The sequence below is a fragment of the Bombina bombina genome, chromosome 6 (assembly GCF_027579735.1).
Source record: "Bombina bombina isolate aBomBom1 chromosome 6, aBomBom1.pri, whole genome shotgun sequence".
NCBI classification, from domain to species: domain Eukaryota; kingdom Metazoa; phylum Chordata; class Amphibia; order Anura; family Bombinatoridae; genus Bombina; species Bombina bombina.
This window is the reverse complement of record NC_069504.1, coordinates 772396370-772408357: the sequence shown is the minus strand read 5'-3', so window position 1 is coordinate 772408357 and position 11988 is coordinate 772396370.

Here is an 11988-nt window from a genome sequence, read left to right as displayed (position 1 = left end):
TCCTAGTTACAGGCTTTCTAGCCTGGATAAGAGTATCAATGACAGAATCTGAAAACCCACGCTTTGATAAAATCAAGCGTTCAATCTCCAAGCAGTCAGTTGGAGTGAAGCCAGATTCGGATGTTCGAATGGACCTTGAACAAGAAGGTCCTGTCTCAAAGGTAGCTTCCATGGTGGAGCCGATGACATATTCACCAGGTCTGCATACCAAGTTCTGCGTGGCCACGCAGGAGCTATCAAGATCACCGAAGCCCTCTCCTGATTGATCCTGGCTACCAGCCTGGGAATGAGAGGAAACGGCGGGAATACATAAGCTAGGTTGAAGGTCCAAGGCGCTATCAGTGCATCTACTAGAGTCGCCTTGGGATCCCTGGATCTGGACCCGTAGCAAGGAACCATAATTGAGTTATTTGGGCAAAGATTTCCGGATGGAGTTCCCACTCCCCCGGATGGAAAGTCTGACGACTCAGAAAATCCGCTTCCCAATTTTTCACTCCTGGGATGTGGATTGCAGACAAGTGGCAGGAGTGATTCTCCGCCCATTGAATTATTTTGGTCACTTCCTCCATCGCCAGGGAACTCCTTGTTCCCCCCTGATGGTTGATATATGCAACAGTCGTCATGTTGTCTGATTGAAACCTTATGAATTTGGCCTTTGTTAGTTGAGGCCAAGCTTTGAGAGCATTGAATATCGCTCTCAGTTCCAGAATGTTTATCGGGAGAAGAGATTCTTCCCGAGACCATAGACCCTGAGCTTTCAGGGGTTCCCAGACCGCGCCCCAGCCCACCAGACTGGCGTCGGTCGTGACAATGACCCACTCTGGCCTGCGGAAGCTCATTCCCTGTGACAGATTGTCCAGGTTCAGCCACCAACGGAGTGAGTCTCTGGATCTTCGATCTACTTGGATCGTCGGAGACAAGTCTGTATAATTCCCATTCCACTGTCTGAGCATGCACAGTTGTAATGGTCTTAGATGAATTTGTGCAAAAGGAACTATGTCCATTGCCGCAACCATCAAACCTATTACTTCCATGCACTGCGCTATGGAAGGAAGAAGAACAGAATGAAGTACTTGACAAGAGCTTAGAAGTTTTGATTTTCTGGCCTATGTCAGAAAAATCTTCATTTCTAAGGAGTCTATTATTGTTCCCAAGAAGGGAACTCTTGTTGACGGGGACAGAGAACTTTTTTCTATGTTCACTTTCCACCCGTGAGATCTGAGAAAGGCTAGGACAATGTCCGTATGAGCCTTTGCTTTTGACAGAGACGACGCTTGAATCAGTATGTCGTCCAAGTAAGGTACTACTGCAATGCCCCTTGGTCTTAGCACCGCTAGAAGGGACCCTAGTACCTTTGTGAAAATCCTTGGAGCAGTGGCTAATCCGAATGGAAGTGCCACAAACTGGTAATGCTTGTCCAGAAAGGCGAACCTTAGGAACCGATGATGTTCCTTGTGGATAGGAATATGTAGATACGCATCCTTTAAATCCACCGTGGTCATGAATTGACCTTCCTGGATGGTAGGAAGAATTGTTCGAATGGTTTCCATTTTGAACGATGGAACCCTGAGAAATTTGTTTAGAATCTTGAGATCTAAAATTGGTCTGAATGTTCCTTCTTTTTTGGGAACTATGAACAGATTGGAGTAAAACCCCATCCCTTGTTCTCCTAATGGAACAGGATGAATCACTCCCATTCTTAACAGGTCTTCTACACAATGTAAGAATGCCTGTCTTTTTATTTGGTTTGAAGACAATTGAGACCTGTGGAACCTCCCCCTTGGGGGTAGTTCCTTGAATTCCAGGAGATAACCTTGAGAAACTATTTCTAGCGCCCAAGGATCCTGAACATCTCTTGCCCAAGCCTGAGCAAAGAGAGAGAGTCTGCCCCCCACCAGATCCGGTCCCGGATCGGGGGCCAACACTTCATGCTGTTTTAGTAGCAGGTTTCTTGGCCTGCTTACCCTTGTTCCAGCCTTGCATCGGTCTCCAGGCTGGTTTGGTTTGAGAACTATTACCCTCTTGCTTAGAGGGTGTAGAATTTGAGGCTGGTCCGTTTCTGCGAAAGGGACGAAAATTTGGCTTATTTTTAGCCTTAAAAGACCTATCCTGAGGAAGGGCGTGGCCCTTTCCCCCAGTGATGTCTGAAATAATCTCTTTCAAGTCAGGGCCAAACAGCGTTTTACCCTTGAAAGGGATGTTAAGCAATTTGTTCTTGGAGGACACATCCGCTGACCAAGACTTTAGCCAAAGCGCTCTGCGCGCCACAATAGCAAAACCTGAATTTTTCGCCGCTAATCAAGCTAATTGCAAAGTGGCGTCTAAGATAAAAGAGTTAGCCAATTTAAGTGCTTGAACTCTGTCCATAACCTCCTCATACGAAGATTCTTTATTGAGCGACTTTTCTAGTTCTTCGAACCAGAAACACGCTGCTGTAGTGACAGGAACAATGCATGAAATTGGTTGTAGAAGGTAACCTTGCTGAACAAACATCTTTTTAAGCAAACCCTCTAATTTTTTATCCATAGGATCTTTGAAAGCACAACTATCTTCTATAGGGATAGTAGTGCGTTTGTTTAGAGTAGAAACCGCCCCCTCGACCTTGGGGACTGTCTGCCATAAGTCCTTTCTGGGGTCGACCATAGGAAATAATTTCTCAAATATAGGGGGAGGAACAAAAGGTATGCCGGGCCTTTCCCATTCCTTATTTACAATGTCCGCCACCCGCTTGGGTATAGGAAAAGCATCGGGGGGCACCGGGACCTCTAGGAACTTGTCCATCTTACATAATTTCTCTGGAATGACCAAATTGTCACAATCATCCAGAGTAGATAACACCTCCTTAAGCAGAGCGCGGAGATGTTCTAATTTAAATTTAAAAGTAATAACATCAGGTTCAGCTTGTTGAGAAATTTTTCCTGAATCTGAAATTTCTCCCTCAGACAAAACCTCCCTCCTGGCCCCTTCAGATTGGTGTGAGGGTATGTCAGAACCATTATCATCAGCGTCCTCATGCTCTTCAGTATCTAAAACAGAGCAATCGCGCTTTCTCTGATAAGTGGGCATTTTGGACAAAATGTTTTTAATAGAATTATCCATTACAGCCGTTAATTGTTGCATAGTAAGAAGGATTGGTGCACTAGATGTACTAGGGACCTCTTGTGTGGGCAAGACTGGTGTAGACACAGAAGGGGATGATGCAGTACCATGCTTACTCCCCTCGCTTGAAGAATCATCTTGGGCAACATCATTATCAGTGGCATCATTGTCCCTACTTTGTTTGGACACTATGTCACATTCATCACATATATTTAAATGGGGAGGAACCTTGGCTTTCAAACATACAGAACATCGTCTATCTGATGGTTCAGACATGTTAACAGGCATAAACTTGATAACAAAGCACAAAAACTGTTTTAAAATAAAACCGTTACTGTCACTTTAAATTTTAAACTGAACACACTTTATTACTGAATATGTGAAAAAGTATGAAGGAATTGTTCAAAATTCACCAAAATTTCACCACAGTGTCTTAAAGCCTTAAAAGTATTGCACACCAAATTTGAAAGCTTTAACTCTTAAAATAACGGAACCGGAGCTGTTTTTACATTTAACCCCTATACAGTCCCTGGTATCTGCTTTGCTGAGACCCAACCAAGCCCAGAGGGGAATACGATACCAAATGACACCTTCAATAAGCTTTTTCAGTGGTTCTTAGCTCCTCACACATGCATCTGCATGCCTTGCTTTCCAAAAACAACTGCGCATTAGTGGCGCGAAAATGAGGCTCTGCCTATGACTAGAAAAGGCCCCCAGTGAAAAAGGTGTCCAATACAGTGCCTGCCGTTTTTTTTAATACATCCCCAAGATTAAAAGAACTATTTATAGTTATAATCCACTAAATATACTTGTAAAGTAATCGTTTTAGTCCAGAAAAATGTCTACCAGTCTTTAAAGCCCTTGTGAAGCCCTTTATTCTTATACTAAACTAAGAAAATGGCTTACCGGTTCCCATAGGGAAAATGACAGCTTCCAGCATTACCAAGTCTTGTTAGAAATGTGTCATACCTCAAGCAGCAAAGTCTGCCCACTGTTTCCCCCAACTGAAGTTAATTCATCTCAACAGTCCTGTGTGGAAACAGCCATCGATTTTAGTAACGGTTGCTAAAATCATCTTCCTCTTACAAACAGAAATCTTCATCTCTTTTCTGTTTCAGAGTAAATAGTACATACCAGCACTATTTTAAAATAACAAACTCTTGATTGAAGAATAAAAACTACATTTAAACACCAAAAAACTCTTAACCATCTCCGTGGAGATGTTGCCTGTGCAACGGCAAAGAGAATGACTGGGGTAGGCGGAGCCTAGGAGGGATCATGTGACCAGCTTTGCTGGGCTCTTTGCCATTTCCTGTTGGGGAAGAGAATATCCCACAAGTAAGGATGACGCCGTGGACCGGACACACCTATGTTGGAGAAATCTTTTTATTTCATATATGCATTTTTGTGATTGTAATTTACAGTACTTTTGTCTATCAGCAATTGCATTATTGTGATTGGGATTTAACCGTTTGTCTTTTTGTCTTGTTTGTTTGTAACCAAGATCTTCTGCATCAATTAAAAAAAAAAAAGACCTAGTGATTTTCATTATTGCAATTTACAATTTCTAGAACATTATATTTCAAACTTCTCACAGTAATAGGAATATTATTCAGCAAATACAAATCTTGCTCTGTACAGTAAGGTTAGGAACTATTAGCTATATTTAAAACCTGTTAATCTAGAAGTTCTACAAGTTACAGTATGACAACAGTTAAAATCTTGTTATAGAAGGTTGTGGCCTTTTTCTTCTTAGAGAAAATAATTTCCTGCACTGTTCTTCTTGATTTCAGATGAAAATCTTAACAAATCAGAACATAATGTTTTCTAAATGAATGAGAAAACTTTAAAAAAGTTTGAGAAAATATGATAAATTAATTTCTCCCATGATATGTGGAATTAAGTTCCAGTCCTACTGGCGGAGGCAAAACACCCAACACAACAGGGCTTTAATCCATCCCACTTTGCCATGATTCCTTAGTAATACATATGACCAAGAGAAAGAAGAAAATAAAGTCAGGAAGGAAAAGCAGGGTAAAAGAATTGCAAACTGGTACTGCCGTCAACTGTTATGTAAAAAGAAGAGTGGGACTCGTGGACTCACCATCAGGAAAATAAATTAATTTATGAGGCAAGGATATATTTTGTTTTCTTTCATAAAATGGTATAAATCTATGAGCCATCACATGTGGGATCCTATACCAAAGATGTAAAGTGCATAAAACCACCATGAAACAGGGTGGGAAAAACAGTTAGGGCAGGTAGGGGTACTAAACAGACACTGCAGCCTGCGGAACTTTCCTACCAAAAGCAGCCTCAGAAGAAGAAAATATGTCACAATGGTAGAATTTGATAAAGTTATGTAAAGATGACCTTGCAAATCTGTTCAAAGAAAGCTTAATTTCTAAAAGCTCTAGAGGTGGTGACTACTCTGGTAGAATGAGCAGTAATTAATTCAGGGAGAGTAATTCATTCAGGCTTCTCTGCTACAAGGTATGCTACGCAAATCAAAGATTTAAGACAAACATACATACTGTGTATGTACAGCATGTAGTTTAATAAGAGTATAAAACGCAATAATAATAGCCACAAACTATTATAGCTATTCTCATACTCAGTAGGTAAAGTGAGTAGGTTCTTAGCAACATAGACAGTGCATAATTCCCTAAAGGAAGTCGAAAGGGTGTGGTTAAATTATATATATATATATATATATATATATATATATATATATATATATATATATATATATAATATAAGGTGCAGAGGTGCCTGAGGTTTACAAAAAAATAAACTGTCTGAAAAATACAGGGCAGGCCGTGGACTCACCGTGTCAAGAAAGAAAGAAATTTATCAAGTAAGCATAAATTTAGTTTTCTTTCTAATGACACAGTGAGTCCACGGATCATCATAATTACTGTTGGGAACCAATACCCAAGCCAGAGGACACGGATGATAAGGGAGGGACAAGACAGTAAACCTAAACAGAAGGCACCACTGCTTGATGAACCTTTCTCAAAAAAGAAGCCTCAGCCGAAGCAAAAGTATCAAATTTGTAAAATTTAGAAAAAAAGTGTGCAAAGATGACCAAGTGGCAGCCTTGCAAATCTGTTCTACAGAAGCACAATTTTTGAAGGTCCAAGAAGAAGAAACAGCCCTCATGGAATGAGCACTGATTTTCACAGGAGACTGCTGTCCAGCAGTCTCATATGTCAAGCGAATAATACTCCTCAAACAAAAATAAAAAGAAATAGCCGCTTTCTGACCCTTGCGCTTCCCAGAAAAGACAATAAATAAAGAAGACTGGCGAAAATCCTTAGTCACCTGCAAATAAAACTTTAACGCACGCACCACATCCAGGTTGTGAAACAAACGCTCCATATGAGAAGAAGGATTAGGACACAAGGAAGGAACAACAAACTTTTGATTAATATTCTTATCCGAAACCACCTTGGGAAGGAAACCTAAGGCAGTACGCAGTACTACCTTATCAGAATGAAAAATAAGGAAAGAAGATTCACACTGCAACGCTGAAAGCTCCGAAACTCTTCGAGCCGAAGAAATAGCAACAAAAAACAAAACTTTCCAGGATAACATCTTAATATCCAAAGAATGCATAGGCTCAAACGGAGCCTGTTGAAGAACTCTAAGAACCAAATTAAGACTCCAAGGAGGAGTAGCGAACTTAAACATATGCCGGATTCTAACCAGGGTCTGACAAAAAGACGCTTGTGTAACAAAATAGATAAAGCAGAAATTTGACCCTTCAAGGTACAAGCAGATAAACCCTTCTCCAGACCCTCCTGGAGAAAAGACAAAATCCTAGGAATCCTAACTCTACTCCAAGAGTAGCCTCTGGATTCACACCAATACAGATATTTATGCCATATCTTATGGTAAATCTTTCTAGTCACAGGCTTATGATAATATCAAGTGTTCAATCTCCAAGCAGTCAGCTTCAGAGAAAACAGAATTTATGCTTACCTGTTAAATTACTTTCTCCAACGGTGTGTCCGGTCCACGGCGTCATCCTTACTTGTGGGATATTCTCCTCCCCAACAGGAAATGGCAAAGAGCCCAGCAAAGCTGGTCACATGATCCCTCCTAGGCTCCGCCTACCCCAGTCATTCGACCGACGGACAGGAGGAAATATGCATAGGAGAAACCATATGATACCGTGGTGACTGTAGTTAGAGAAAATAATTCATCAGACCTGATTAAAAAAACCAGGGCGGGCCGTGGACCGGACACACCGTTGGAGAAAGTAATTTAACAGGTAAGCATAAATTCTGTTTTCTCCAACATAGGTGTGTCCGGTCCACGGCGTCATCCTTACTTGTGGGAACCAATACCAAAGCTTTAGGACACGGATGAAGGGAGGGAGCAAATCAGGTCACCTAAACGGAAGGCACCACAGCTTGCAAAACTTTTCTCCCAAAAATAGCCTCCGAAGAAGCAAAAGTATCAAATTTGTAAAATTTGGCAAAAGTGTGTAGAGAAGACCAAGTCGCTGCCTTACATATCTGGTCAACAGAAGCCTCGTTCTTGAAGGCCCATGTGGAAGCCACAGCCCTAGTGGAGTGAGCTGTGATTCTTTCAGGAGGCCTTTGCTAGTTGAGGCCAAGCTTTGAGAGCATTGAATATCGCTCTCAGTTCTAGAATGTTTATCGGGAGAAGAGATTCTTCCCGAGACCATAGACCCTGAGCTTTCAGGGGTTCCCAGACCGCGCCCCAGCCCACCAGACTGGCGTCGGTCGTGACAATGACCCACTCTGGTCTGCGGAAGCTCATTCCCTGTGACAGGTTGTCCAGGATTAGCCACCAACGGAGTGAATCTCTGGTCTTTTGAACTACTTGAATCGTCGGAGACAAGTCTGTATAATCCCCATTCCACTGTTTGAGCATGCACAGTTGTAATGGTCTTAGATGAATTCGTGCAAAAGGAACTATGTCCATTGCTGCAACCATCAATCCTATTACTTCCATGCACTGCGCTATGGAAGGACGAAGAACAGAATGAAGAACTTGACAAGAGCTTAGAATTTTTGATTTTCTGACCTCTGTCAGAAAAATCCTCATTTCTAAGGAATCTATTATTGTTCCCAAGAAGGGAACTCTTGTTGACGGGGACAGAGAACTTTTTTCTTTGTTCACTTTCCATCCGTGAGATCTGAGAAAGGCTAGGACGATGTCCGTATGAGCCTTTGCTTTTGACAGAGACGACGCTTGAATTAGGATGTCGTCCAAGTAAGGTACTACCGCAATGCCCCTTGGTCTTAGAACCGCTAGAAGGGACCCTAGTACCTTTGTGAAAATTCTCGGAGCAGTGGCTAATCCGAATGGAAGTGCCACAAACTGGTAATGCTTGTCCAGAAAAGCGAACCTTAGGAACTGATGATGTTCCTTGTGGATAGGAATATGTAGGTACGCATCCTTTAAATCCACCATGGTCATAAATTGACCTTCCTGGATGGTGGGAAGGATCGTTCGAATGGTTTCCATTTTGAACGATGGAACCCTGAGAAATTTGTTTAGGATCTTGAGATCTAAAATTGGTCTGAATGTTCCCTCTTTTTTGGGAACTATGAACAGGTTGGAGTAAAACCCCATCCCTTGTTCTCTTATTGGAACTGGATGAATTACTCCCATCTTTAACAGGTCTTCTACACAATGTAAGAATGCCTGTCTTTTTATTTGGTTTGAAGATAATTGAGACCTGTGGAACCTTCCCCTTGGGGGTAGTTCCTTGAATTCCAGGAGATAACCTTGAGAAACTATTTCTAGTGCCCAAGGATCCTGAACATCTCTTGCCCAAGCCTGAGCAAAGAGAGAAAGTCTGCCCCCCACCAGATCCGGTCCCGGATCGGGGGCCATCCCTTCATGCTGTTTTGGTAGCAGTGGCAGGCTTCTTGGCCTGCTTACCCTTGTTCCAGCCTTGCATCGGTCTCCAGGCTGGTTTGGGTTGTGAAGTATTACCCTCTTGCTTAGAGGATGTAGAATTAGAGGCTGGTCCGTTTCTGCGAAAGGGACGAAAATTAGGCTTATTTTTAGCCTTAAAAGATCTATCCTGAGGGAGGGCGTGGCCCTTTCCCCCAGTGATGTCTGAAATAATCTCTTTCAAATCAGGACCAAACAGTGTTTTACCCTTGAAAGGGATGTTAAGCAATTTTGTCTTGGAAGACACATCCGCTGACCAAGACTTTAGCCAAAGCGCTCTGCGCGCCACGATAGCAAACCCTGAATTTTTCGCCGCTAATCTAGCTAATTGCAAAGCGGCATCTAAAATAAAAGAGTTAGCCAATTTAAGTGCTTGAACTCTGTCCATAACCTCCTCATACGAAGATTCTTTATTGAGCGACTTTTCTAGTTCTTCGAACCAGAAACACGCTGCCGTAGTGACAGGAACAATGCATGAAATTGGTTGTAGAAGGTAACCTTGCTGAACAAACATCTTTTTAAGCAAACCCTCTAATTTTTTATCCATAGGATCTTTGAAAGCACAACTATCTTCTATAGGAATAGTAGTGCGTTTGTTTAGAGTAGAAACCGCCCCCTCGACCTTGGGGACTGTCTGCCATAAGTCCTTTCTGGGGTCGACTATAGGAAATAATTTCTTAAATATAGGGGGAGGAACAAAAGGTATGCCGGGCCTTTCCCACTCCTTATTTACTATGTCCGCCACCCGCTTGGGTATAGGAAAGGCGTCGGGGGGCACCGGAACCTCTAGGAACTTGTCCATCTTACATAATTTCTCTGGAATGACCAAATTGTCACAATCATCCAGAGTAGATAATACCTCCTTAAGCAGTGCGCGGAGATGTTCTAATTTAAATTTAAATGTTATAACATCAGGTTCAGCTTGTTGAGAAATTTTTCCTGAATCTGAAATTTCTCCCTCAGACAAAACCTCCCTCCTGGCCCCTTCAGATTGGTGTGAGGGTATGTCAGAACAGTTATCATCAGCGTCCTCTTGCTCTTCAGTGTTTAAAACAGAGCAATCGCGCTTTCTCTGATAAGTAGGCATTTTGGATAAAATGTTTGCAATAGAATTATCCATAACAGCCGTTAATTGTTGCATGGTAATAAGTATTGGCGCACTAGATGTACTAGGGGCCTCTTGTGTGGGCAAAACTGGTGTAGACACAGAAGGGGATGATGCAGTATCATGCTTACTCCCCTCATTTGAGGAATCATCTTGGGCAATATCATTATCTGTGGCATCATTTTCCCTACTTTGTTTGGACACTATGGCACAATTATCACATAAATTTAAATGGGGAGAAACCTTGGTTTTCATACATATAGAACATAGCTTATCTGATGGTACAGACATGTTAAACAGGCTTAAACTTGTCAACAAAGCACAAAAAACGTTTTAAAATAAAACCGTTACTGTCACTTTAAATTTTAAACTGAACACACTTTATTACTGAATATGTGAAAAAGTATGAAGGAATTGTTCAAAATTCACCAAAATTTCACCACAGTGTCTTAAAGCCTTAAAAGTATTGCACACCAAATTTGAAAGCTTTAACCCTTAAAATAACGGAACCGGAGCCGTTTTTACATTTAACCCCTATACAGTCCCAGCTATCTTTTTTGCTGAGACCCAACCAAGCCCAGAGGGGAATACGATACCAAATGACGCCTTCTATAAGCTTTTTCAGTGGTTCTTAGCTCCTCACACATGCATCTCCATGCCTTGCTCTCCAAAAACAACTGCGCATTAGTGGCGCGAAAATGAGGCTCTGCCTATGACTAGAAAAGGCCCCCATCTGAAAAAGGTGTCCAATACAGTGCCTGCCGTTTTTTAAACAATCCCCAAGATTATAATAACTATTAAGAGTTATAATCTGCAAAATATGCTTAGCAAAGTAATCGTTTTAGCCCAGAAAAATGTCTACCAGTTTTTTAAGCCCTTATGAAGCCCTTTATTCTTTTACTTAATCTAAGAAAATGGCTTACCGGTCCCCATAGGGGAAATGACAGCCTTCCAGCATTACATAGTCTTGTTAGAAATGTGGCCAGTCATACCTCAAGCAGAAAAGTCTGCCAACTGTTTCCCCCAACTGAAGTTACTTCATCTCAACAGTCCTGTGTGGAAACAGCAATCGATTTTAGTAACGTTTGCTAAAATCATCTTCCTCTTACAAACAGAAATCTTCATCTCTTTTCTGTTTCAGAGTAAATAGTACATACCAGCACTATTTTAAAATAACAAACACTTGATTGAAGGATAAAAACTACATTTAAACACCAAAAAACTCTTAACCATCTCCGTGGAGATGTTGCCTGTGCAACGGCAAAGAGAATGACTGGGGTAGGCGGAGCCTAGGAGGGATCATGTGACCAGCTTTGCTGGGCTCTTTGCCATTTCCTGTTGGGGAGGAGAATATCCCACAAGTAAGGATGACGCAGTGGACCGGACACACCTATGTTGGAGAAATGAGATTTGGATGAAGGAAGGGCCCCTGAAGAAGGTCCTTCCTTAACGGAAGACTCCAGAGTGGAAATGTCGACATCTCCACCAGATCCGCATACCAGATCCTGCGAGGCCATGCTGGAGCAATGAGAATCACCGACGCCCTCTCCTGCCTGATTCGAGCAATGACCCGTGGAAGGAGAGCAAACGGAGGGAAAACATACGCTAGACTGAAATCCCAAAGAACTGTCAGAGCATCTATCATAACGGGCTGAGGGTCCCTTGACCTCGACCCGTACCTCAGAAGCTTGGCATTCTGGTGAGATGCCATGAAATCTAGCTCCGGCTGTCCCCACTTGAGGATCAAGCTGGAAAAAACTTCCGGATGAAGTTCCCACTCCCCCGGATGAAAATTCTGTCTGCTCAGAAAATTCGCTTCCCAATTGTCCACCCCTGGAATTTGGATC